General features: G+C 39.4%; 1 protein-coding gene and 1 long non-coding RNA gene across 7 annotated transcripts in view; both read left to right on the top strand.

Moving 5' to 3' along the window:
* GRIK1 (glutamate ionotropic receptor kainate type subunit 1) overlaps window positions 1-27,284 on the top strand; it is a 172,379-nt gene that overhangs the window by 12,936 nt on the left and 132,159 nt on the right. The window lies entirely within an intron of this gene.
* LOC115604529 lies at window positions 1,994-16,653 on the top strand. The gene is made up of 3 exons (XR_003990307.1): window positions 1,994-2,478; window positions 2,655-2,657; window positions 16,641-16,653. It is a non-coding gene; the product is annotated as an uncharacterized LOC115604529 (long non-coding RNA).

The following is a 27,284-nucleotide window of genomic DNA, read 5'->3' as shown; positions in this document are numbered from 1 at the left end:
ACTGTTTTGTTTTTACCTTGATCCACGAGCTTTTAAATCTTAGTTTTCTCCCTCTTTCAAAGGCCTTTTCAAAGATTCAAAACTCAGTCCTTCTTCCATAGTAGTCAGTTTGTTATAAACCCCATTGGCAAGTTTGATTGGCGTGAGCTTTAAACTGCCCATCTTTAGCAGATTTAAGTGCAAAACTTCTTTGAAAACCAGGTATTCACTCTTATCTGTGAGTTCTTACAGAAAACCTGTGAGAAAATGGGGTACAAAATAATCTCTTCTGATTCTTTGACCTTTGTTTTAAGTGATAGACCACTTTTTCTCAGAAAAAAAGACCCAAAGGCTACTTTAGCTCTGCCTCTCCCAGAGTCAATGGAGCTGCGGCAGTTTATAGTGATGGGGTTCTGGCAAGTGTATTATTCTGACAGAAGAGAACAGTTGGGCAATTTACTGCAGCTCATCTAAACTGCAAATGAAGGTTCTGGATTCCATTACTTTGAGGAAATCAAAAGTAATAGGCGTCGTCCTCCCTTCTTTTTCTCCAGCTGCTGATTTTTCAAGGTCTCCCACTTTTGTAAAGGTTTCCTTCTCTGCCCTGCTTGTTCTCACCAAGCAGAGGCATGGAAAGAATGCCAAAATTCACTAGTTTATAGTAAGAACAGATGCTATCAGGTGTAAGTTATTCCAGCTACTGATGGTGCTGTAAACAGGCTTGAAACAGAGAGCTGGAATGTCTTCTAGCCAGTTTCTAGAAATAGCATTATTATGTGCATACAATCACATGGTTGGAGCTAGTACAGCAAACACTAAAAGCACAAACCTCTATTTATATAGAAGAATGCCTTGTTAGAAAAGAATCTTCTCTCGCTTTATGCAGCTTAGCATGGAGCTTCTGATTCAGTACACGAATATATCAAATAAGGTCAAGTATGATACAATTTTGGTGTCATGCTGAATTCATGGTAAAGCTAATGTTGTTACAGTCCTGTTGTGACTGACATAAACCTGTCACGTTTTCAATAAGGTGATTCGTGAAATACGTAGAAGAATCAGTGAAGATAAAAATAGGTAATGCAATAACAGTATCCATCTGGTCATAATTTTGCTTGTGTTATATTGAGTAACCTCATTAAAAAGGTCGTATTTAAATGTAACCTAGCAAAAATCCTTATAAAAATGTGAGTGAGAGAGAAGGAACCCAAACTTGAGCTTTGCAGGCAAGTGAGGAGGTAATACATCCACCCACATGGGACACAGCCCCTGCCACCAGCAGTGAGCTCCCACTATGCAGGGGGGCAGCAGGCAGCCCGCACTATTTCTGAAACCTCTTCTCAGGTGGAGAACTGTAGGCAGCCTGGCACATTTCTGCTTGATGAGAGCCAAAGTAAAATAGAACAACCGTGAACAATATGCTACAAAGTAGAAAATCTCCCTTGTATTCACACTTAGGATTGTACAGGGATCTCAAGGTCCCTGTGGCCTGTGATTCTGTCGGAATATTTTGAGGTCATTCGGTCACTCCTATAGCTAATAGAAATGGTGCATTCTGTATTTTAGGATGGATTAGCTTCTGCCATTCTTCATGACATGCTCAATGGGCACAGGAGTATGTTACTCAAAGAAAGGAAAGGCAGCTGTGAACATAGAAAACACAGCATCACAATTTATTAATTTTAATTTTCTCCTCACATTATCGATCTCTAAATACACAGGAATGCTTTGGGTGAGGTCTGATATAAATCTGAAGAGCTCCCTGACCTACAAAGAACCAGATGAACTTACATCGTCCAGGATCAGGATCTGTTCAGTTTGTTTGTACTGCATCCTAAAAAAAGACTCCATTGCTGCTAGATCTCTTTTGCTGGGTAATGATGCTGCATTTATTCTGAGACACACTAATGCTTATATTGCAAGTAAATGAAGGAAAGAAGAAAGGAAGGAAATAAATAGATAGATAAAGGTCCAAGAAACTATTTGCTGAAGACGTGGTCTAATGGAGCCCAGGCTTGTCTTCTGCCTCTTCCCATCCTACAGTTACTGCAACCTCAGCTGCCTTTCTTGTTCCCTCTTGACCTCCCCGCAGAAGCATGTATGTTTCTCCCCTTTCTTCAAAGTCCTCCTGCCTATCCCCAAATAACAGGTAGCAAGAGGCAGAAGTGTTGTTCCCCAGAGACACAAAACCAGCAGACCAAACCTGCAGGTAATGAGCTTTTCCCTTGCTGAGGCCATTTATGTATTCCCCACATAGGTTTTCACAAAATTTGTAGGAATTGCATGACTTTGAGACCTCTTCCATTTTTCAAACTTGGCTAAAGGTGGCCAGTGGTTAAATTATTGGTGCTAACAGGACTGAGATGATCAGACAGTGCGATTTTGTAAGCCTTGTTTCTTTAGAAAACCCAGCTGGAAAAGGGACTTAAGTTTTTGGCTTAAGAAATCAGATATATCTGTTATATACAAACTAGATTATATCTGGGATAGCAAAATACAGTTTTTCCCCATTCTACACTCTCTGAAGATGTACAACCAAAACAAATTAGATCTGGTGAGATTTGTGTTCCTTGTGGGGCAAGAGCAGATTAAGATGTGATGCTTTCCTTCAAGCCATACACATTATGCCAACAATATCTTTCCTTCCCCTCCAGCCTGGGAGACAGCTCAATCAGGATGTAGACAGACATAAAAGGAAAGATCTTTGATAACAATTTCTGGAATACCAGGCTCATCAGTGTAGCTCTGCTTTCTCTTACTTACAGGGAAACATGTTTCAAGAAAACAAGGAGCAGGGGATGTTCAGAACTACACTGATGTTTGTTATTCTAAAAGTGTGATCTACATCCTTCATGCATCTCAAAATTTACACTGCTCTGTTATGTTGTGGAAGATTAGTAAAGCACAAAATCAAAGTGAGATCAAGGGATATGATGTCCTCTCCTACATAAAGTGGTGGAAGAGGAGCTGGGACTTGGAGAGTCATTTTTTCAATGACTCAGACTGCTGCAATATGAGGAAGGGACATGGGGCCACTAGGAAAGCAAATGATACATTTGTAGAGTGATATCTGCATATGGTGATATAGCTTATACATGTGGACCACATATGGTAACAGGAACAGCAGTCCTGAAGCAGTACTGTACTGTAGTGTTGCTAAGATAGGTTACAGTCCTCCAAATTCCTGTCAGCATTTTTCAGTCTGTGCTCCTTTCTCCTGCCCTCTCAACCCTAAAAATTTGAGCTGGAGGCTGCTTCTGAAGCCTGCAGGCTTGCCTTGTAAAGATGATAATTTTTATGAGATTCAGTGATTGGAGTTCTGCTACAATAGCTCTTTACTGCAGTCTTGCTATCTCCTGTCATCATGAGCTCAAGCACCAGTACACAAGGAGGGTAAAGAAAAGGGAATGGAATGAAAAAATCTTAGATAAGAGCAAATTGGCAGTTTGATGATAATCTTAAGTATCTGGAACTGTGTTTATGCACATTTTCTAGTAAAACTCAAGTGCTTTCCAGCATGCAACATGCTTAAGAGATTACCGAGTGCTGGATTTATTGCAAAAACTCTTATGAAATTCTCAAATACGCTTCTCTTATCTGGGCATATTGTGTTGTGCCCCAAACTTGAAAGAACACTGCAATGTGAACTTGGGCATCTAGCAAGTCACATGTATGTGCTTATAAAGCTACCAAGACAGTATAAGAATATATTTGCAGCTAATGGGGAAAAAAGGATTTATTTATTTTCTTTTCAGTGGGGATATCTTTGTACTAAGGTGAGACCCAAAGATGTTCAGTATTTCTGCCAGGATAAGAAAAAAAGGTAGCAAATTGTAAGAAAGACAGCAAGTTTCCTGGCTTTGTAAGTCTTAAAAATTCAAATAACTGGCAGTGACAAAACAATGACAACTCTGGCTGCTACTGAGAGTCTGTTACTTTTACAGTCACCTTCCAGAGCTTTATCGCTTATCATCAGATAGAACAGTTGGACCCAATGGAAAAGACAGGTTGCTACAGATGACAGGATCTTTACAACAGGCAATCATGATGGCATTAATGTTTATCCACTGCAGTAAGTATATAAATCACAGGAAATGGGCTTCCCCTTGGAGCTGGAATCTGTTGTGTTATTTTTGCCCAGCCACAAATATTTATCCACCAAATGGTGAAATTGCCAGACACAGTTCATGCCTAGTCCAGTGGGCAGTTAGACAATATTGTCCACAGATCACAAACCTGATTTTAGAATGCTACTTGGAGACACAGATGTTAAATTAAAGGTTGTTTGTGTATTTGAGAGTTCTCCCTACGCTCTGTGAGCTAGAGGTATTTTGTAATCTGTAAGTGTAAATGAATAGAAGGTTCAAATGGGTGCTCTTCCTCTTGTGAAGTCTTTGGTGGAAGAGTGAGGTAACATATTGTGAGCATACTGTCCCCAGTTCATGTGTGAAACTCACTGTTGTCAGCAGCTTAGAAACAGAAGGTTAATTTTACCTAGGTAAATACTGATATGCAGTTTTATCTCAGTAGTTGGACAGTTGATTTTTATAGAGCAGACACTTCCCAGAAAATGTTACATAAATCAGAGGAATTACAATATAAGCATCCTCTGAGCTTTTTCATTCCAGTTTTCAATGTCAGACAGCATTCAATGTTAGAGGTTTGAAAGGAAGAAATTAGAAACTCTAATGGAATATTATGGAGAGGTATCCCTCCAGAAAGCTCTTCCCTAGCTTCTTAGCCTTTGGTGTTTCGCCTATTACTATTACATGCATGAATTCTGCATTTAATCTTATCTGATATAATTGTAGCTGTTCTCATTGTCCCTGTGTCTCATCTTTTCTTGAATCCCACTGAACCCTCAGTTCTCAGTATCACCTTGTAGCAACACGTTCCCCAAGTTAATTATTCTTTGTATCAAACAGCATTTTCTTTTATCCATTTCAAATTTGATGCTTTCCTATTTCACTGAGTATCTATCTTCATGTATCCATACAAATGAAAAGGATAAACTGGAGAGGATAATCTTCTGCCTGTATCCTTCTTGCTGTTTTCTGAATCTGCATCACATTTTCTTTGCTTGGTTCCATCTGTTGGCCCCTCCATTCCTAAAGGCAGAGCCTGAGCTCTGAGCTAGCCTTCATTCCCTTTAGTATTAACAGTCAAATACAAATATTAGTTGTGGTTAAACAAGGTGCTGTTTTCTTGAGAGTGAAAGAAAGAAACAGCTCAGAGAATGGAAAGCAATTACTTTTCCCTCTGGAAGCTTCCTTATGGGAAATTTTGGTCCTGAGAGGAAAATTCCAAGGTTAAAGAACAGCAGCACAAATTTCACAGCTTGGAGCGTACATCTGTGCTTTCACTTCTGCTCTCTGTTCCCTTTGTCGGAAAAGGATACCCTGAGAGGAGCAGCATCTTTTCATCTCCCCAAAAAGCCATTCTATTTCCCTAACTGCCCTGCAGAGGTGAGTTCTGTCCCATAAAACCCTGCTGTGGTTTTGTAGTTTTTTGACGCGGCATTCCAAGGTCACCCAAATATGCTTTTTATAGCACTCCTCTCTCTGCCTCTGGAGGAGACTTTCTTTTACAGAGCAAAGCTTCACCTCTGTCTTACACAAAGCCTGTGATGTTAGCCTCTAGAGAGACAGGTATGGATAGGTATTGACTCCTGTATAGGCACTCATGTAAAGGAAGTGGTATTTTTCCGTGTGTAAATTATAACATCAGGCCTTCCATCCAACATAAAGTTTACTTTTCTGAAAGTGTGTTGTGCACCCCCTAGACAAGGTTTCCTTTGAAAATCATCTCTCACCTTTATTCAACACCCCATTTTTCTGGAGCTATCTCAATTGTCCCATTCTGTAGGGTTTTGGTCATTATCTTGCTAGCTGTGTTTGTCCACAGATAATGCTCTAATATGTGTTGTATGCAACAGTGAGATAAGCACCCACATAAAAAAGACACATGGACATGCTCTCTGATCTTGGCTGGAAAGGCTAGGGTGCTTCCCCAGGGCTGAGTTCAGCTCTGGAAGTAAAACATGCAGTGATATAAGTGGTCCTATGGGGCTTGCATAGAGACTTTGCTACTGCACAAAGAATAAAAATGCGGGTTTTCCTTGAGTTCACACTTGTATGTGTTTACAAGTCAGAGGCAGGCATGATCAACCAGCAAAGTCAGTTGTCTTATTCAAAAAGACAAAAGCTAGCTATAAAATCAAGAAAGCAAAGGGTGTACCCTTGACATCTTACTCTCGTCATCTAATTTTAGTACTACAAAAATCAGGGGTCTAGTTACATGTGTCAACATTACTATCACCCTCTTCTGTTCCCATTTGTGCTATGTATCTCATTCCTATAAAATGGGCTTCTGCTTGCAGCAGCAACTGTTTTCAGCTTTTTCTTTAAAACAGGTGTTATTCTTTATTATAAACCAGGGAGGCATATTGTAACCAAATCCTTGAATTTTCAGTGTGGTATTTACAAAAGTGCTGTAATTCAGGTTGCTTGCACCAAATGTTCTTAATGGTAAAACCTCAGGCTTCATTGAAGCAGGGGCAGGCCAATGTCAAGCACTTACAGACATTGCTGTCTGCTAATTTTCTGTCCTCGGTACATCAATAGATGCCAGCCAAGACTGTAGTGGTAAAGTGAGTTTTTCCAGGTATATGTTACTGTGGAGGAATAAGATATTTATAATGATCCAACTAAAGTGACACATAGCCAACTATAATGAAGCATATCCAACTAGGTGCTTGGAAATGTGTCAGAAGTTTTTCATGGTTGCCAGCCCTAACAGTGTATACTGCAATATTAATATTTAGTAATTTAGTAATTCTGTTGCTTACTTCCCATGCAGGAATTCTGGCAACTGTAGAATTGCTGAGAATCCATTTTTGGTAAAAAAAGAAGAGCAATTCTGTAACTACCTAAATCCTCTGAAAGCCATGCCAGGAAGAGCTACATGGATTTGGTGGTTTGTTTTACTGTTTTCGTTTTGGTTTTTTTGGTGTGAGGAGGGTAATAGCAGGAAGTTACACTGAAGGTCTCCTGAGATCATGACAATAGATTATATGCCTACTCCCAGAGAAGAACTACCCCTGCAGCGATGGAGTGTCTTTTTAAAATGCACTTTACAGCCACAATGAGCCTGCCAGTTGTCCTTTCTTTTCTTAAAAACAAGAGGAGAAAAAAGAGAACTATTTATAGTCAGGTGCCAGGAGCTGAGGTAGTGATATTTCCTTTTTTCCCCATGGTGAGCATTACACATTTCACCAAGGAGCAACCCTGAGGAATAGAAGCATACTGGAGAAATTCACTGTTGTATGTCATAGAATCATAGAATTGTTTAGGTTGGAAAGACTTTTAAGATCATCAAGTTCATCTATAAACTGCCAAGTTCACCACTAAACCATGTGTGATTGTTTGAATAAAATCACCTTCACTTTTCCTGCTTTTAACTTTACTGAAAATCTGAAATATACAATATTTACCTGTGCACATCCCCAGAGGTTTGTAAGGACAAACTTCCTTGGATGTGTACAGGCAGACACAGCTAGCTCAGCCCAAAGGAGGTATCAATGAATCATTGCAGAACACACCCCAGGCTAGCGTGCTGTGTCAAGGGAGCACTAGCATGGTTCCACAGTTTCGACTCCAGTCATTGCTTTTATTCACCCACCTTGGGATGCCGATAGAGATGCTTTTTATCTGTGTAGACATGCCCTAACAAGATGTCTGCTGCACAAGGTGCTATACAGGCATGCGTTTTCCAAAGAAGCAAATGTGAAATGTAATTTGAAATAGGAGTGAAATCTTACAGCATCAAGTTTATATCCACATAATAGCCTAAAAATTGTGAATCAATAGAAATAGAGAGGCTCCCTATCATTAAGTGGCCTTGACCCATGCTATCACAGAATAATTTGTTATAGAGGGAACACTGAGGTTGCTTAATTTATACTTATAGTAAATAGAAATAACCTTTTACTGCCTAGGTCGAACAGTCCATTTTGTACGGAAACAACCCACATCCTCATACTGTTTCTGTGATGAGCATCTTATCCTCGTAATCAGATGAAAATAATACAGGCCTGAGAACATACACATTTTAGTGCTGAGAGGCTACTCCCTCTTTAGTTATGGTGTCTTTAGACATGTGTGGACATGAGACTCTCCTTGCATTAGCAGAAGGTTCTGTAAACCCGTCCACCAAAACAGGTGACAGCCCCACTTGAGCGGTTGCAGGCATTTGTGGTGGCTAAGCTCTGTTGTGCTCTCACCAGATGCCCACTGGTGGTAGGCTTGCGTTAAGTTACGCTTCCAGAGTGCATCTTCCCATTTAGCTTCATCCAGATGTGCAACAACTTGTATGCCCCAAGACTGCTCCAGGATGCAACCAGAAATCTGGGGAGGATCAGCAGATGAACTTCAAAAACACAGTTTGAGCTTTGGCTGAGCTAAAGTGCTACATGTACCTGTTCCATAAGGAGTTTTTCACTCACCTAACAGCAACAGCCATGCTGTTACTACTGAGCAAACTACGTATGCACACTGTATGCCCTATATCTTAAAAAGGATATGCTGCAGGTTTGTGTGCTCCAAATTTTCACTCTGTACTGGGTCTGTCACTCACAGGCTTGTGTGCCAAACATTTTATTTGGCAGCTGTTCTTTGATAATCAAACAAACTCTGGTTGTGCTAATAACAGAACAAACCTGAACCACTGTCAATTGTAACATTTCATACTACAGCTTTTAATAAGAGCATGGACAAATCTTTATAGGAGTGCAAACATTATCAGCATCATCCTAGCACCCAGTCCTGCTGAGGAGGATGTGTGACTGTAAATTGGGGACATTGACAAAAGTGACGGTAAGAGCAGTCAAAGGAAGTGTGAAAAATTGCACACTGGCTGTGATAAAGTTAGAAAAGGAAGCCAGAAAGTGAAAAAGCAAATATACTATCAGGAGCATCATGTTGTAGACAGTGAAAAACTATACTTGCCCCAAAGCAGGGACTGGCTGGAGCCCCTGAAAATGAATCCCCATGGGACTGCAGGCTGATTTAGTAGGTAGGATTTAAATTTAGTTCAGCATTGTCTGTTATAATGGGAATCAGTAATAATAAACTGTAATTTCTTAGAAATTTCTGGCTAGTTTGGGAGGAGGTACATGAAGGCTGAAAGAAAAAGAAGACACATTTCATATTTTTGTTTTAGATTTATTGAGTCAATTATGACACCATGTAGCAGAAGAATAGTGAGCCAGGGACCAGACTCCGAATCCAACAGAGCTTTCCTTTCTTTAAAATAAAGAGATTTATCATAAATAAGACAAAAGAGATAAATATAATAATAAGCTCTAAATAATAAGCTCTAAAAATAAGCTTTAAAAATGTAATAAGCCCTATCAGTAACAACGATGTATTTGGTTGTGGACAGGAAACAAAGAAAAAAGAAATTCCTGGGCAGAGGAATTCCTAAAGATGACACTGAAAACTCTGGATTCGCTCTCTGAGCTCATTTGTTAAAGTAAACACAAGATCAGATTGCCCCAGGGTGGGCAGAGTTGTCGTGCTCAGCCCTCTGAAATTGGAAATTTCTTGGGAATTTGCAGCCAAACAGGAGGAACCTGGAGCCCAGCATGCCCTGTGGTTCAGCTGCTGTTTGGTAGTTAACCACATGTCAGGGCAAATGCAGCAGAGATTGTATTAGACCGTCCATGCTGCCATACAACTTCACATTTATTTCTCCTCCAACCTGTTCCTACAGGGAGCACTCAGTGGAAGTGAGAATACAAACCACTCTGCACTGATTCACACCACTGGCCTTAGGGGCTTTCCATGGGTTTTCATGTTTAGGGAATTATGAAAAATCCTATTTTGGAGGTTTTTTCGGGGGTTTTGTTTGGTTTTTTTTCCTTATCATACAGTGTAAGAGGCTGGTTTGGAAACTTTGTGCTTCCTTACTCTATATATTTCCTAAAATAAGTTCAGAAACAGATGGGAACTCTCACATACCAGAAATCAAGTGAAATGTTAATACCAGGGCAGTTTTTCCCCGGGTGATGTGGTCTTAGTTGTCCCAGGAAGCTTACTTTAAGTGCCATCTGCTGACATGCCGTTTGCTGCTCCCTGTCTGTTTGCTTTGGTTTAGCCATACAGAAGCTGGAGAAATTATCTAGTTGGAAGTTTTATTCATGCTTAGAAGATTAAACCCCTATTTATGTATTTCAATCCTGTGAGCTATAAAGCTCTCTTTAGATTTTTTTTTTCTTTTCATCAGCTTTGTTTTTATTCTATTTTGTCGTGGCAAGTGCAAAGGTTTTTATGAGGTGTCAGTTGTTCAGGTTTGGGAAGATGTGCAGGAGTTACTTGGTGTACAAATGAAACCATTGTGGGGAAAATATGAAATGAGAAACTTAGCACAGAAGCACACTACCAGTGCTTTTGCAATGTGCAAACACATTTACCCCCTAACCTGTCTATATATAGAGGAACAAAATAAAAAGTAAATAAGTGAATAAAAAACCAAACAGACAAATAAAATATTTAGTGAGCCTATAGAGAATGTCCTTCTCATGAACCCAGCACTGGATGGCTCAGCACCATCTGGCCTGACATATTTTGAAGTACTGAAATGTTACTCTTTTAAAGTTTAATAATTTTTCAAAGAAAAGATCTGTGGAACAGAGAGAAGAATGAGCTCACACGAGCGCTGTGTGCCAGCGAGGTAATTTGGTGACTATGGTCCCTGTTAATAGGACTGGGGTAAGGAAGAAGTAGATCCCAAACCAAAATCTGCCCGTGTTCTCTTCTTAGCTGTCCATTTTTAAAAAGTTCCTCTTGGAACCATGGATAACTAGTTGTGCCTGGTTTACAAGAGGGAACAGTGGGACATAGTGATTTCCGGAAGAATGGCAACAAAGTTGGGTTGATAACTGCAACGTTGCCAACTGCTTCAGTGCCAAAAGTCTGCGTGGTTACAACAATTCACCCTAGCTGGTTTTTTTCCTTTTCATGTCTGTGCTTAGAGATGAAAGTAAGTAAGTCTACTGTTCTCACAGTAAAACATCTTTTTTTTTTTTTTTTTTTTCATAAATACAAATATCTGCCATGGGGGTATTCATCTGCTAAAAGCAGGGTGTTATTACATAGTTTATGAACATGGGAATAAATAGTATATTTTATGGTTTGGCTTCCATTTGATCTAATACGTCATATTTTTGATTCATGAATCAACGGACATTGAAGGAAAATACAGTTTTACCTGATGCAGATAACTGTGATTCGATGAGACATTTTCCTAGAGTCTGGATCAGCCTTGAGCTAAACTGGTCACAAAGGAAATTTATGAGAAAAAAAGCAAATTTGACGGGATTCATTTCTCAAGATCAATGATCTGCAACCCTGATGAAAAAATAGTAACTGCATATTGTCCATGTGGAATTGTAGTATTTTTTTTTACTGCTCTCCTAAGAAATATGAAGAGTGCCACCAGTACCTGTCCAGGCTGAGCTATTTTAAGTGTCAAATAAAACTTAATTCTCTGAAGAGGTTTTTGTTCTAAGTATATATTTAATAGCTCGAACATTAGAAAATGACTTCAAATTGCATTTTGTGCTTATTTTCCAGTCTAGATTTTTCTAAACAGATGCAGCTTTCAAGCAAATATTAAGCTGTTTAGTCTTTACTGTGTTTATTTTTTGTTGTTGCCTTTTGGATACATACACTGTGGCACAGCACTGGCATTTTTAAAATGAATGCAACTTCTTTTCAGATACACAGCAAGATAGACACTTCACTGCAAGCAAACCTTGTTGTAGACTCTTAAGGGGAACAAAATCAGCCTCTGGCAACAAGAATCTTTTTGCTTCCCTTTCGGATGAGTGGAATGTTGTAGGAAAGGGGGCTTGGTATCATTTTTGGCTTCCAGATTTTTTCACATTTGGAAGCACCAAATCTCATCTGAAATAAGCTGAGTTGGCCATAGTGGGTCTTCCAACATCCTGAGCCCATTCGGGGATGTTGGTTATTCCCGGAGTCTCCTCCAGCAGCTGCAGTTGCACTGTCTCTGGAGAGGACATGTCTGACACATGAGAAGAGTGAGTCCCTTGGAAGTGTCGTCTAAGCAAAAGCAATAGAGTAATATTGTGGATTACTGCAACAACATTTTTGAGACCCATCGTATGTATAATAGCTGTTGAGTGTTTGTGGCGTGCTCACAAACAGGCCAATGTAGGATGAAGGAATGGATTTATGTATGTATTTGTTAATCAGAAATAATACATTCTGTGGCTGCACTTGGAGCTGCCAAACATGCTACTGTGGGAAAGGAAATTTTCTGTCTAATTTGGGATTTAAATGGCCTTTGGCATCATGATGGGATTTCTAAGGGGTGCATGGTTTTTCTTGGGGTTACGGGGTTACATTCTGCTTCTGCTTGCAGTTCTCCTGCTGATCCATAGAGAGATTGTCCCACATAATTTTATTTCCTTTGTATGAGTCTCATATTTCGGATTATGAAAGCTTCAGGCTTCCCTTCATAGGCAGCAAACCCAAGTAGGATATTCTGCAAAATTGTATCTATGTATAAATAGGACACAAGAGAAGTTATCAGCACTGTATGAAAATATCTGTTGTCTCCAGTAAGAGAGCTGCTTTGCGGGACTGTTCAAGGAGCCCAGACTGTTAAGGAAATTCAGTAGCAGTGAGTTCGATAACTTCCTAGCTACATCAAAGCCACCTCAATAGCATGCTCCCCTTTTCCCTTGCCGCAGCACTCCTAGACACTACAGTATTTTATATCTAAAATGTTATTTAGTATATTCTTATCCTCAATTTATATACCATTTTAGTTTTGTCTCAGAGAACTGTAGAATAAGTTTGGATATATTTTCCTAATCTTTTCTTTCCTTGGGCAAATTCTGTAAAACTGGCAGCTTACTTAACTAGCAGTTGGGGTAATGGCATCATTGACATAACCTGTGATGTGTGTCCAGTTCTTTCCAAAGGTGCAATCTATTTTAAGGAATTAATTTTCCTTTGGGATAGTCAGTAGATTTTTAGTGTTATTTAATTACATCCACTTGCCTTTTAGGCAGTGTTCTCTGATCTCTGCAGCACTGTCCTTTGTATGAGAATTAGATGTGCTGCTTAGAGAAAGAATTTAATATCCTTTTCCTAACTTCACTTCTGTATCTTCCTCTCACTTGCTTTTGTTTCTTCTATCATGCCTATCATGACACTTTCATTATGCTGCCTCTTGTTTGCTATTGTATCCATTTGATCATTTTCTGATTTTTGCTGAATTTTACTTCCTCCACTGGTACAATTGTACCACTCTCTCCTTCTCTCTACAACAGATCCATTTCTCCCTGTTAAGTTTGTTGGCTCCCAAGTGCCATTTAATAAAGTTCTGACCACTGTGCTAAGTGCTTGAGATAATAAATTTCCTTTACATGCCAAAACAGTCCCTGCAGAGCAGTAGAGATGAATAAGATGCACTAAGCCTTACAGCTGCAGGCCTCCTGCCCTGCACCACCACCTCTGCAGAACTCAGATCTGGATTGCCCTTCGTGTAACGACCCCTCAGGTACAACATGGAGGACAATGGAGCTGTGAGAGGGGTTGCACCACCCCCATCCTTTGCCGGTGCATAAAGGCAAGACTTAGCAGGCTGACGCCCCTCACACGATGGAGCAAAGCAGTTTTCCAAAGATATTTTCTATCATTTAGTAGTGATCAGCATGGAGCTGGTGAACAACTGGGAAAAAGCTTGAATCCAGAGTATGATTATATAGATGAATATCTAACACAAAAAAAAAGCGCAGCTCTGAGAAATCAGACTTTTCTTCAGTACCAGTTGCAAAAACGTGAAAATTAGCGTATTAAAGCACCTGAGCATACATAAAACAACTCTTATTTTTCTTCCCAGAGATGTAATATTATTAGCTCAGGGAAAATTGGAATAATAGCATAGCTAAGAAATAATTCTGCAGTAAGAAGATCCCTGCTTATTCTGTCTTTCTACATTGCACAAACTTCGTTCAAAATGGGCTCTTCTACCTGTTCCTGAATTTCTTCTGAGTCCAAATACAGGGAAGTGTGCTTAATCCTATAAAACAACCTTCCTCGAGGGTTACCGCATGCACTTCTGCACCAGGATGCTTTGAGCCTTGTGCCCTGGCAGGAGCAAAGGTGCAGGAAATAAATAGCGCTCAGGGCTTCCCCTCCATTGGGCCATGGTTTTGTCATTACTGGCAAGGCAAGGTGCCTATATCTGCGTTGCCCACCAAATGCATTTGAAGGGGCACTCTGACTGTGCATCCATGGGAGACACCTTCCAAAATGTGGATGTGATGGTGTGGACCGTGAGCTGCCTGCAGGCTCAGGCTTAGGCTCAGCAATGCAAAAACATATGTAAGATCTCTCTGGGAAGTCATAGGGCCAAGGCGTATGCATCCAACATGCCTTTTTTGGACTAAACTCACCATCTTCCTGTGACAAGATGGGATTTGATTACACTGCTGTGCCTCACTGAAAAAATACTCTGTGGAACACTTTTGACCAGCTCTACCTGCAATGTAGAATTGAAAATTGTAATCCTTTTGGTAGGTGTCATTCACTTTTTCAGTAACACCACTGCCTCTGTTTTAAGCAATGACTGCTGCAGAAAACATTGATAAAATTAGATATTATTATAACTGCTCCTTAAAACACTATTCTGTAGTATTTTGCCATGATTGCAGCTTAGAGAGCTGGAATATTCACACTAGTTAACTTTGGGCACCTAACTTTGGTGACTAGATTAGGAACCCAAGGGACACATTGCCAATGGAGACATTTCTCCATAAGGCACCTCTATTATCTACTTAGGTACCTACTTCTTTCCCATTGACTTTATTACACTTCTAATTTAAACACCTTAACTGGGTATCTAAAAAACAGTAGTGTGAATTCTCCACTTGCTTTATGTGATTCTATTTCTGCATCTGCCAATTCAGCCGACACTTTACCATTCTCATCTGGTTTAGTGGAGTCTACAGGCAGAAATATAAAATCACAGGAAACCTGCTTTGTACATTTTTGAAGGAAAATGAAAATAGTGACTAAAAGATTATTTTTCTCACACGGTCTTCTTATCTGATTTTATTCCTTTCTCTAAGGAACATGAAAAAGTGAACAAGCCACAAATTCAATCTCTTCCTTATGTTCTTATCACAGACATCTTGATGTGGTGTGTTTTTTCTCACCTTGTGTTTACTATAAAACTGAAAAATTGAAAAGTACAAATATCAGATTTGTCCGTACTCAAAAGTTCTGTTGACCCCAAAAATACAAATTTAACCTAAAAAATGGATTATTTGCTGTTGTGGCAAGGTAAGGATTTTTTTGTGTGTGTTAATAAATCCATGAATTTACATTATAGTTAATAACAAGACAAAATACAAAAGTTCCCAAATTAGCAAAATTAATTAAAATGTAATTATGTGTGAACTATCCTAAACTGATGTTCCTGATGAGCTGAGCTAATCCTCCACCATTTTCAACCTGACTGGAATTGAAATGTAAAAGTCAGAACACTAGGATGCTGAATACTTGGGGAATTTTGAGTAGAAGTAAACACTGAAATGCTGAAACATTTACTGGGGTGATGTAGGCCTAACCAAAAGGCCATAGAAATCTTTATGCCTCATAACTCCAATGTAGTTTTTGAACACTTAAAAATATACATAATTTTTGTTCTGAAACTAAGCGTGACTTTGTTAGGTGGCATGCTTCAGAAGGACTTGGGTATGGATCTGAGGTCTTGCTGTGGAATCGTCACTGAGCTTCCATGGACAATTCTCTGAGGAATAGGAATTGGTAATCACTCTTTGCATCCTTTCCTGGTGCCTGTGAAAGTCTCAGTGGACATACATACACAGAATATATATGTATGAGTATATACAGAATATAAATTCTGTTTCCAGAATCAGTTTGTTTTTTCCTCATAATCCTGGAATGAATAGAAGAGCTGAAGGTCAGAGTCCAGGCCAAGCTAATTAATGATATCCTTAAACAATGCTGGATTGATATCCTAATACAGAGGATGCTTTTTTTCCCCCTTCTGTGTAGAAAGTCCCTTTTAAACCTTTGTGTTTCCTTATCCGGATTGTTAGACAGCTCCACTTTTAGGGATATTGATAGAAGAAAATTGATCGTTAATCCTGTCTTAACATCTCATTCAGGTGTTTCTGCCAGCATGCCTGATACGTGTTTTGGATCCTTTCTGGAGTGTGGAGGTGAAGACAGACTGAGAGATGTGACATCCTGTGGCAAAAAAAAAATTGGTCAAATTATTTTTCAGTGTCTGTTCTTTTATGAAGAACAATGCACTGTATTACAGTCACATAATGACACTGCTGATATGCAACATTTCTATTCTGATTAATTTACTGCATGGATGAGATCATTCTGCATTGCAAGATGTCTTAAGTGATGGTTTTGAATGTTTGGCAGGGCTGTTATAAAACACTGTTCTGGAAAGCAGTATATTCAAAATTCATAATATCGTGGTTTTTTCACTCTTGCTAGACCATATGCAAGTAGACAGTTTGCATCAGGCCCCTGGTGCCTACTTCTGAATTACCGCCTAAATAGGGAATATTTTGATAAAAGAAAAAAAGCTTTCTGATGCCATTTCACGCCCCATTAGAAACTCGAGGACCAACCACTAATAAGGTTATACCAAACGTGTACTTATTCATGTTCTTTTTTTTCTCACTGTGCAAATATTTCCAGCCTTCACCCATTATGAATGTTGCAGTGTATGATGTGCGAATCAATCCTATCTGTGCAGACACAGCAGAATGAAAGGTATAATGATGTGGGAGTGAAGTGTCAATGCATAATTCATATCTGACTCTGTGGAGCGCTATCCGGCAGCCTTCCATGGCAGACAGGTCCTCACACACTCGGGAAATTCATCTGCATCAGTGCATTGTGTTTCTGCATGGGCGGCAAGCTCATCATTTAGGATGAGTGAAATGCCATTTAGAGGCACTGCTGTAGTGAAGAATAAGGATGACATAGTTCTGCACTACCCTGTTGAGATCTTTTAGCCCAAAAAACTTGTCTGGTGGAGAGTTTCTCCTCTAGCTCAAAAAAACCCCACCTCCAGCAAAGATTTAAACTCCTTTGACACAGTAATTTAGTGTTACCAAATTACAGAATAGAATATTTCAGTTGAAGGGACCTACAACGATCACCTAGTCCAACTGCCTGGCCACTGCAGGGCTGTCCAATTAAGGACATTGTCCAAATGCCTCTTAAACAGTGACAGGTTTTGAGCATTGACCACCTTTCTAGAAAGCCTGTATCAGGGTTTGACCACCCTTCCAGTAAAGAAATAGTTCTTAATGTCAAGTCCAAAAACTTATTATAAATTAGTAACACCCTTGCAGCTCCATCCTGCAAGTGCTAGCACCCTGAACTAACTGGAGTCAAGGGGCTATCACGGTGAGGACACGCTTCGAGTTGGTTCTGTAGGTGATTGCTGCCTGCAACCAGCAGCGAAGCAGAAAACTCATGAGCTGAAGTTCTTTCCCCAGTTCACCTAAGCATGTTTATATATTATAAAACTTAGGGCCACCAGATCGTCAGTGCATTTAAATCAACACTGTGCACTGAAGCTAGTACAGCTGTGCCAATTTACACCTCAGCAGTAATCTCCCAGTCACTACGTATTGGCATAAGATAAGGACCCAGAGCTTGGTCTTGCACTAGGAGGCACTGGGAACAGATTCTGATTTTGACCCAGAAGATTCAGTTGCAGCTGAGTGCACTTTGTGAGTCTTTTTGAGTTTGAAATTTAATTTTATGTATGGGCTTTTTTTTTTAACTTCACTTTTCTGAATGAGTGCTTCTGTATACCATGCTTAGTGATTCCTTGCTATTCCAGGATCATAATAACAAGGTTTATTATGTTCTAACCCAGTGTGCTGTGACAATATTGCAAAATTATTGTTTTGTTTCTCCTAAACTCAAGATTTTTTTGTCACAGTAATAATAATAAAAGATATACAGGCCAATGAGTTATCTACCATATCAGACTGCAGCTCAATGGTATCTGAAATAGCTGTGAGACTACAACTGAAAAATATCTCAATTTACAAGTGAAACACTAACACACACTAAACTCTTGCTGCAGTATTCTTCATCTGATTTTTAGTTTTGTCGTTGCAAGCAGACAAGACTCACACTGCTCAGGTGATAAATTTTAAGCAGATTACAGAGATATTCAGCACAGGCTTTCTCCGGAACACATAAATTGTGTTCTTTGCGCAGGTTCAGGCTCAGAGAAAAGCAGTACTTCCCGGTCTGGTAAGAAATGTATTTCCAAATGAATAAATAATCACTATTGGTGCACAGTTAGATAATAGCTAACTTCTTGTATAATATATCAGGTAGAATAATTTGAAATGGAATTGCTACTGCTGACTATGTGCAGTCAATGTTTTTCAATATATAATTCTTGCAAGGTTTACAACTTCAGCCACGGGAGTTGGGGTAGCTATAATTTGTTTCAATTTACACCAGCGGGTAGCTGGATCATCTGAAGGCATAGCAAGAAATGTACACTAGTGTCTGTTTTACACCTAAGTTAAAGCTTGACTCCTACTGAGATCATAGGAGGAAGGAACAGTGGTATGACAGAGAGAGAGGCACAGTGTTTCAAGCCTGGACCTGCTCTAGTTTTCATAGATGTGGATGTTGCCACATCTAATCTACTGTGGCCTCTGTTGAGGGAAATTACCCAACAGGGATCCCAATATTTCTTGGGCAGGAACCCCAGCTGTTCTGGGATTTTTGTAAGTGGAAACTGTCAGCTGTGCAGTTTTGAAGGATGGCTAGTATCAAACCCTTGGTATCCTTCCTACTAGTGAAAGGATTTAAATCTGAGTCTCCATCTCAGCTGCTGTGGTATAGAGTATTACCCACCTTCCCCCTCTGAAATAAAATTCTCATGACATGAGGGGAGCATGGGTAAGTAATAGTTATTTGAAGAAATTCCTAGGTTAGGGTGGTGTTATTAATTTTCTGTCACTGCAGCAAATATTTATATCTTACAAAAGGTTCTATCTATTCTGGGATATAGGGCATGCTATTTAACATCTGTTAAGCTTGCTGAACTACTTTATACTAAACTTCACACACCCTTTAAATTTCACCAGTTCTAGGGCATGTTAAAGGTACAATGCTTTATCTGCCCTAAATTTGGAGACAGTTGGCATACTCATGCATCCTGTGCTATTTGAAATCATGTTCATAACAAAACATGAAGCCTCAAAATAGGACCTTCATGGGATTTTAGATGTGTGTGTGTCCTTCACTGGCCCTATCTGTGGAGATGAACTGCAAGCAAAGCCCGGGCTGGGTGGCTACCTACCTCTCAGTTCCTCACAAACCAGTGTGCCAGCAAAGTGGGCTTTTAATACTAGGCTTCACTTCAGGAAGCAAATATACAGAGAATAACATTAAGTACATTGTAAGTGAAAAAGAAATTGAAGGATTGTTCTGGTTTTTTCAGAGAAAGTGTTGCATTACTTAAGATTTGAGATGTTCTGTAAAGGCTGGTCATTTAGCTTTGTTATTCACTTTTGTCTAGTCAGGCTACAAGTTTGGGGGCAGAAAGCATTTCCCTGCATGCACTTGTACAACATAAAGGAAATGCTGATTTTTCCTGTACCTCTGACTGACCTTCAAAAGTGCCCAAACTACTTGATTGGTTTAAGTGAAAAAAAATATTTTCAAGGGAAACGAGTAGAAAAAAACTGAATGAGGGTAAGTGCGCTTTGAATGTCAGACCATGGTGCAGGACCTCTGAGCTAGACAAGTAGTTTTGGAGGAGCTGGTGCTAAATTATGATTAAAGCTCTTTGTAGCTCAAACTGTCTCCTAAAGAATGATGCAGATTTCCAGATTGTGCCACCTATGTACACTGGAAACTGAAAAAGGGCAGGGCTGGGGGAGCAGTGTGGCATAGCAGCGAGAGCAGGTTTTGCAGGAGAAACCCCATAAAAGTGTGTCATGGGTTAACCCCAGCTGGTGACTAAGCCTCACACAGCCACTCGTTCACTCACCCTTGGTGGGATGGGGGAGAGAATCGGAAGGGTAAGGGTGAGAAAGCTTGTAGATTGAGATAAAGACAGTTTAACAAGTAAAGCAAAAGCTGTGCATACAAACAGAGCAAAAGAAGGAATTCATTCAGCGCTTCCCATTGGCAGGCAGGTGCTCAGGAAAGCAGGGCTCCATCATGCATAATGGTTTACTTGGGAAGACAAACATCGTAACTCTGATCATCTACTCCTTCCTTCTTCTTCTCTCAGCTTTATATGCTGAGCATGGTGCCATATGGTGTGGAATCTCTCTTTGGTCAGTTGGGGTCAGCTGTCCCAGCTGTGTCCCCTTCCAACTCCTCGTGCACCTCCAGACTTCTTGCTGGTGGGGTAGGTGAGAGGCAGAAAAGGCCTTGGCTCTGTGTAAGCACTGCTCAGCAGTAACTAAAACATCCCTGTGTTATCAACACTCTTTCCAGCACAGATCCAAAGCATGGCCCCATACCAGATACTACGAAGAACATTAACTCTACTCCAGACAAATCAAGCACAGTGACTTCTAGACACCTCAGTGGGAGTCAGTGCCTAGATGGCAAGCATTATTGATAAGGTGCCCATAAAATAATAAATACTCTTTTCAAAGGAGTTAAAATTTTCACTGTTGCACATAGTCCTCACCTAGTATGCTTTCTGAGGAGTATACACCTGGAGATAGTGAGCATCTCAGCTCTACTAGCCTTTCTGGGACCTTCAGTTTCTGAGGAGGTGGCTGCCACTAGTTTGCATCAGGCAAAGTAAATGCAGAAAGAGGAACATTAAACAGGAAAGGAAAATGACAGCTTAGTTGGTAAAGGGATATTTAAAGAACCAGCCCCACACCCCAGCCCATAAATAAGTAACTTTTGCAAATCTGTTTTCTTTTCCTTACTATTTATCTGCCATATGCTCTGTATCCTCATTGGATTCTTTTCATGCAGAATTAACATGAATTCTCACTTTGTTCTGCAAAATTGTGAAGATGATTTATCTTTGATTAATTCTAGTTGCACGTGAATGCAAAACATGCATGAGGGACTGTTACCCTTTAATCTCTGTTAAATCCCAAAGTTCCTAGTATGAAAATATTAATCATTATCTTCCCAGTTGCATATGATAAAATGCAGCACTCACTGATGATGGGGGAAATAATTTTTTCAGATGCAATTGGGAAAGTAATGCTTAATGTTATTACACTGAGGATGTCTAGAATGAAAAGATACATTTCTGTGCAAACACCATTGAGGAATATAAGAGAGAAAGGCCAGGAAAACTTGCAGGATTTTTCTTCCATTCATGCCCTCCTCTTCCCAGCTTATTTGGCGTCACAGAAGGCTGGGTAGAGGTGGTATCTTTGATCACCTGATACTCATTGGAAAAAAAATGTCAAGCTCTTAAAGGCATAGTCACTTCCACATGATGTCATAACGTGAACATCCCTGCTGTGCCTCCACACACATCCTTCTGAGTTTCAGCAATAAGGTACCCTGCCAGCTGTTTTTTTTTTCTTAGTAAAAATTATTGCAGCTTATATGATTATGAATTAAAATGTCATTAATTCTCTGATAATGTAAGTAAATTCAAAATTAAGTTTTGCCCAGAGAAGATGTGATGTAGAATCATCGCAGGGATCCATGCTTATCATGACCCCCTGATTCTGTATCAGATTTACACAGAATAAACCAGCATTTTCCTGCCCTAACCTCCCAGTTCTCCATGGATTCTGAGGCTCAAGGGGGTTTCTTTCCTCTTGCTCATCATCATTATAAGCAGTCAAATTATGCCCTCAGGTCACTTTGTGCAACCCTATTACCTTGAAGTGAATTCAATGATGTACAACCTCATTAGATTTGAGGGAGTTTGCATAGGTTTCTCCAAAGGCAGAGTCTGAAAGTAATGGAGTCATAGAATATTACATTAGCTGCACAATATATTTCTGCTGGTGCTGGGAAGGACCCAGATCTACTAGCAAAGCCTTGGTTAAACTTTCAAGGAGGGACAAAATATTTGGAAGCAAAATACGATATGAAGTAAGTGGGACACAGTAATTACATGTTTGTGGTCCATTTTTACAGCCCATTTAAAGCTGATTCACATTTTGTTGTCAACATTTCTATTAAGCTAAGGTTTTAGTAAAATAAGGATTTGAGTTACTAAAGCTTCTGGTGCTTTATATTTGCATGGTGCATCTTTTATATGTCTCTGCTAAAGAAGGCATTTTTGAAGCACAGCATCAGAAATGATTCAGGCACCAACTTAAAGAGCTATTCAGAAGCACTGAGCAAAAGTAAACATCAGAAATCATGTCACAGTCAGAGGAAAATGAAGCATATATTAAAGGCGGCTTACTTTTTAATATGAGTTCTAATTACTTTTTCTTACGTTGTGTCAACATTACCATAGGAAATGGAATGCCTCATCACCTTCTGTGCCCTTTTAAAAAATGCACTTTTTGCTTGTCTTTTCAAACATTTTCTGGAACGTAAATGTTCAGTAAGTTCTTCAAGCTGGCAGTGCTGCCATGCCAGTTGTTCTTCATGCTGCCATCACATTACATGACATCATTTTGAGCATCTGTTTTGAGGAGCTCCAGTTATGACTTTGTGGCCATGAGGTCCAGTGGAACCAGGCACTGGTCACTGCCTCATGAAAATAACATACAGACCAAGCTGACTGTAACAACATTTGATTTCAGTAATGTCTTTGATCTTCAGGTTTTCATTCTATGCCATACTTCTATTTTTTCTCTGATTAGATGTTAAATTCTTTGGTTCCTCTCACATAGATTGTGCAGTGCCTGGTGCAGGGAGCCTCCAGGCTTGGCTAGAGCAGTAAGGTAAGAGTCATCTTCATTTCAGAGACAAACACTGTCAGAGTTTAGACTTGACCATAGTTTTACAGACTCAAAATTTTAGTAAACGCTTAAACAGCTTTAAATTTTAGCAAACACTTGTGTTTGTTCAGCTTCATCTAATTTCTAAGTAGAATTTAAATATGCACATCAATTTGGTTTTGTCCAGTTTTTAACTGAGAGATGCAAAATATAGTATGAAGACAGTAATAGCCTGATAGCTGTGTCTCAGATTCAGGCCACATGCAATTTAAAAAGAGCTACGAAGAATCATTTTTCTCTTCTGTGAGAATGAAGTAAATACTGCTCAAGTTCAGTAAAACTTGCCTCTAATCAGACTGAAATAATTTCTCCAAATGGTTCTGTAAATTAAAATATTTGCTCTGTGTTGAGGACCAGAGGAAGACAGATTGTAGCACATTCACCATAAGAGGTCAGCAGGCCCAAATGAAAATGCAAACACATCAATTGTTTCCATTCACTAATCATATATAATTGGTCTGGCTCACCTGAGCTAGAACACATTTGTTATTATAATGCATAATTAAAGTTCTTTTCATTTTGCTGCTTTCCAGTTGCAATTACTTTCTTTTAACAAATGTATGAAAAGAAAACTTCTTGTAAAAATGAAGATACATTTGACAAATCAGTATAATTAAGAAAATGTCCCTGAAAGAGAAAAAAATTTGGCAGTATGAACATTTTCAGTTCCAAACTACTTACTGACTGTCCTCTGTGAATTCCATGAGACAGGAGAAATTCTGATTTTGTCTCCTATGCGTTCAGTTTTCTATTTAATTTTAGCATGCAGTCAGGCGTATTGGGGGATCAACATCATGAATAAAATCATTGAAGACAGGGCTAATTCTGATTTTGGCTGAGAAGTTTAGCATTACAATGACACATAAAGACAGCAATAAACAGTATAAAGACATAATTTCCTTGAGTAACTTGAGGAGATATCATAAAGCAACTGAGCAATAAAGGGTTTTGTGCTCAACAGCATTAACGAGGTCTATTAAATAATGTGCCATGAACGGGACATTTTATGTTGTCCATTGCTATATGACACGTTCTGAAGCTACATGTCTTCTCTCAGGAGGAAGAATACAGTCAGGTTTGTTTGGTTGGTTGGTTGGTTGTTTTTTTTCCCCAGCAAATGACTGTGAGAATTAAAACTTTTCTGTGGTTCCACTTCCACAGCAGAGTGACAAAATTGCATGTGAGCAGTGAATTTGTACAAATCAGACTGATTGAAACGTGTCATCTTAATTTTGCTTTTCACTTTTAAATCTTCTCATGCTTTGGTTTTGATCTTTGAAAAATAGATTTCTCCTCTTCTTCTCTCCACTCGTTTTGAGCCAAAATGTCCCTCAAACACACAGCATCCCTTACCTCTCCTGAATTTTCCCAGTTCCACATCCTCCTTTCCAGTCCCCTGACTGAGCCACGTGTGCAGTGTCAGGGGTTATTTTCTTATACATCATACCTAGACAAAATGGATTAAAGTAAAACATGAGGTAACACAGTTTACAAAACCAGAAGGAAAAAAATCCTTACATATTGAACCTCTAAAGTGACATAATAGGCAGTGAGCAATACTGAACTTTACCCTTGGAGACACAACCCTTAAGAACAGTCCAAACTCACCATAATCTTGCATGCTCCCCAGCACATCTCCCAGCTGCCTTGCACTTTAGGATTAAGAAGATTAGGGCAGTCAGCCTTACAGCTTTGAATGCAGCTTTCAAAAGCAGGTGAGCCTGATCAGTGTCACCTGTTAGTAACACCTTTTAAACCTGCTCAAGATAGGCTGGGCTTCAGCCACTGAACCAAAGGCTCTTGGTCTGAATCAAGTACCTAGAGGTATTTAGCTCCTCTGCAGAAGTAGCTTTCTGGAACCTTGCATGTGTGTTGAATACAACAGATTTAATAATCTATTAAATATATAAACCTAAGCCTACGGGTGCAGATAAGCTAGAACAAGCCACTGATCCTTTATTGCTGCAGTGCTCCTACAGTGAGATCTGAAGTGAAACTCCGAAAATGAGATCTTCTTCCAAAAGGCAGTTGTTTCTCAAAGGTGGAAGGAAGCTCAGATGTGTCCCTGTGAAAGTAAGTGGTAAGGAGAATGGCAACATGGACACCTTTCTCCAAAACCTGACTGTGAAGTGGAAACTAAAGGCGATGATCTCTGATTTACTCAGGCCTTGCTAGTCTTGGTCTGTGAGAAACAACTAATAACTGGTACTTCCATATGCATTGTCCCATTGTGCCATTACAGCCCTACCCTTTCTGTGCATGAACAAAGAAATCCCACCCTCAAAATGATGGCCATGTGCCAATTGCAAGCTCTGCCACTTGAACAGATTTTCTGCCTGAAGTCTTATTCCACCTACTTTGTTATCACAGCACACTTCTTTCAAGGCAGCATTTCTTGTGAATACGAAACGATGACATGGCCTTAACTGCTGCCTGAGTCTGCCAAGCCCATCTCCAGAGGAGAATAAGGTAAATTTGAACAAAGCAGCCTCTCTTAAGCTAAATCAAATAAAGAAACCACTGCAGCTGGTCCTAGTTAACCACAAATGCAAAATACGCATGCTATTACCACAAAAGTTTAAGCAAAAACTTATGTTCTGAATTATCTGTATTTAGTCTTTTTCTGGTGTATAGCCACTTCCTGTAACTTAAAGCTAAATTTAAAATTTTAGAAGTGAATATAATTTTAAATAATGATGTTAAAGTCAATGATAGGTTAGAGAATTATTAGTATCTTCAGGGATCTAAGATTAAAGATTATAATATTAAGAAAATGTATGCAGTCATTAACGTAATTTCAAAGTGTAAAGCCTGTCTAATCTAATTTACTATATAACAGCATGATATATAATTTTGAGTAATTAAATGTCTCTAATCTTTCTGCAAGCTTAAGCTTCAATTAACCAATATTTACGTTATTAGAATAAGATTAAATGCCTCAGTTTCCCAGGAAAATCTTTAAAAAGCCTAGCATCCCAATTTCAATTGAAGCAATGCAATACAGGTATACCAAGAGCCATTTTAGAGAATCAAAATACATTCAATGACTGAGTACAGCATTTACATAAGAAGGACTATTAAACTAGTAAAATGAATTTAATAGAATGTTTTAAGTGCAATACTCTGGCAGCATTGTTATCCAGAATTTAGGATGTAGAAAAGGAAAATTACTTCATTCTTGTTTTTTTGTGCAGCACACAATGTAAGGCAGGTCTAAGCTCATAAGCAAGATGCTTTAAGGTTCACCTTCCATAGGTTTTCACTGCAAAACAGAATGTGTAAGAACTATTTCTGTGTGCAAAAGAGAAGACACTGCAGAAAGAAAATGCAGCATGACTGGAGGGAAGTCTATTAAAATTCTCAACACTGTTAACTGCATAATGGAAGTTGCATTTACAAACCATAGAATGCATCAAGCAATACAAGATATAATAATGATAAACAAACTAGAAAGCAGAAAACTTCTTAGCAGAAAAAAGCAGAGGCATCACAGCAAAGCGCTGTTTAAAAATGCATGTGCTATCGGATATTTCATACAGCACAGCAGCAATTCATATTTAAGGCTTGTCAAATATACCTATTCTCTGTGTAACAAAATACCCCCAAACCAACACAAACTGTTTTTAAACAGTCACCAAAAGGAGAGGCAAGAGCCTGGAAATCATAGCTTGTCATTTACAGCTGAATGATGAGACCATATAAATGCAGCTTCTCTTCCTCTGAAGAGTGCCCAGGAATCCTGAGTACTCTCTCCTTTCTGTTCCCTCTCTCCCTTACCCCTGTCTTAACCAGCATCATTTTTTTTTAGGAAGGGGAGGAGGCAGGGAGTAAGAGAGGGGTTTTTTTCTCTCACTCCCCTCTAAGAACTTCTCTTTTAATCTGTGAGAAAGAGAGAGCCTGTTGGGATGAGAGGCTGCTCTAGAACCTTGTTTTCATTATTGTCTTTGATTTATTCATCACTACTTCATATCCACATCTCCATGTGCTAGGTGTGTCCTTCAGCCTTTCCCTCCCTATATACCAGACCCCTCTATGCCACCAAAAATTGATTTCAGAAGGAGAAACCCAGTTCTCTTGCAGCCTTTACTTTGCTCTGTGATCAAGCCTTTCTCATCAATTCCCCACTCAGAAGATGGATTTTCCACCTGCTGAGCACCCTGGCAGGCCACCTCTGCACACCTTTTTGGAATACATAGGTGATGAGGACCGTGTGCTGTCCTCCTGGTGACCAATTGCACCAATACTTAGTGCAATCACATCAATATTTTATTCTCTC

Source organism: Strigops habroptila, chromosome 2, assembly GCF_004027225.2.
Source record: "Strigops habroptila isolate Jane chromosome 2, bStrHab1.2.pri, whole genome shotgun sequence".
Classification (NCBI taxonomy): domain Eukaryota; kingdom Metazoa; phylum Chordata; class Aves; order Psittaciformes; family Psittacidae; genus Strigops; species Strigops habroptila.
The sequence above is the reverse complement of the archived record's forward strand: the minus strand, read 5'-3'. Positions and strand labels throughout refer to the sequence as shown.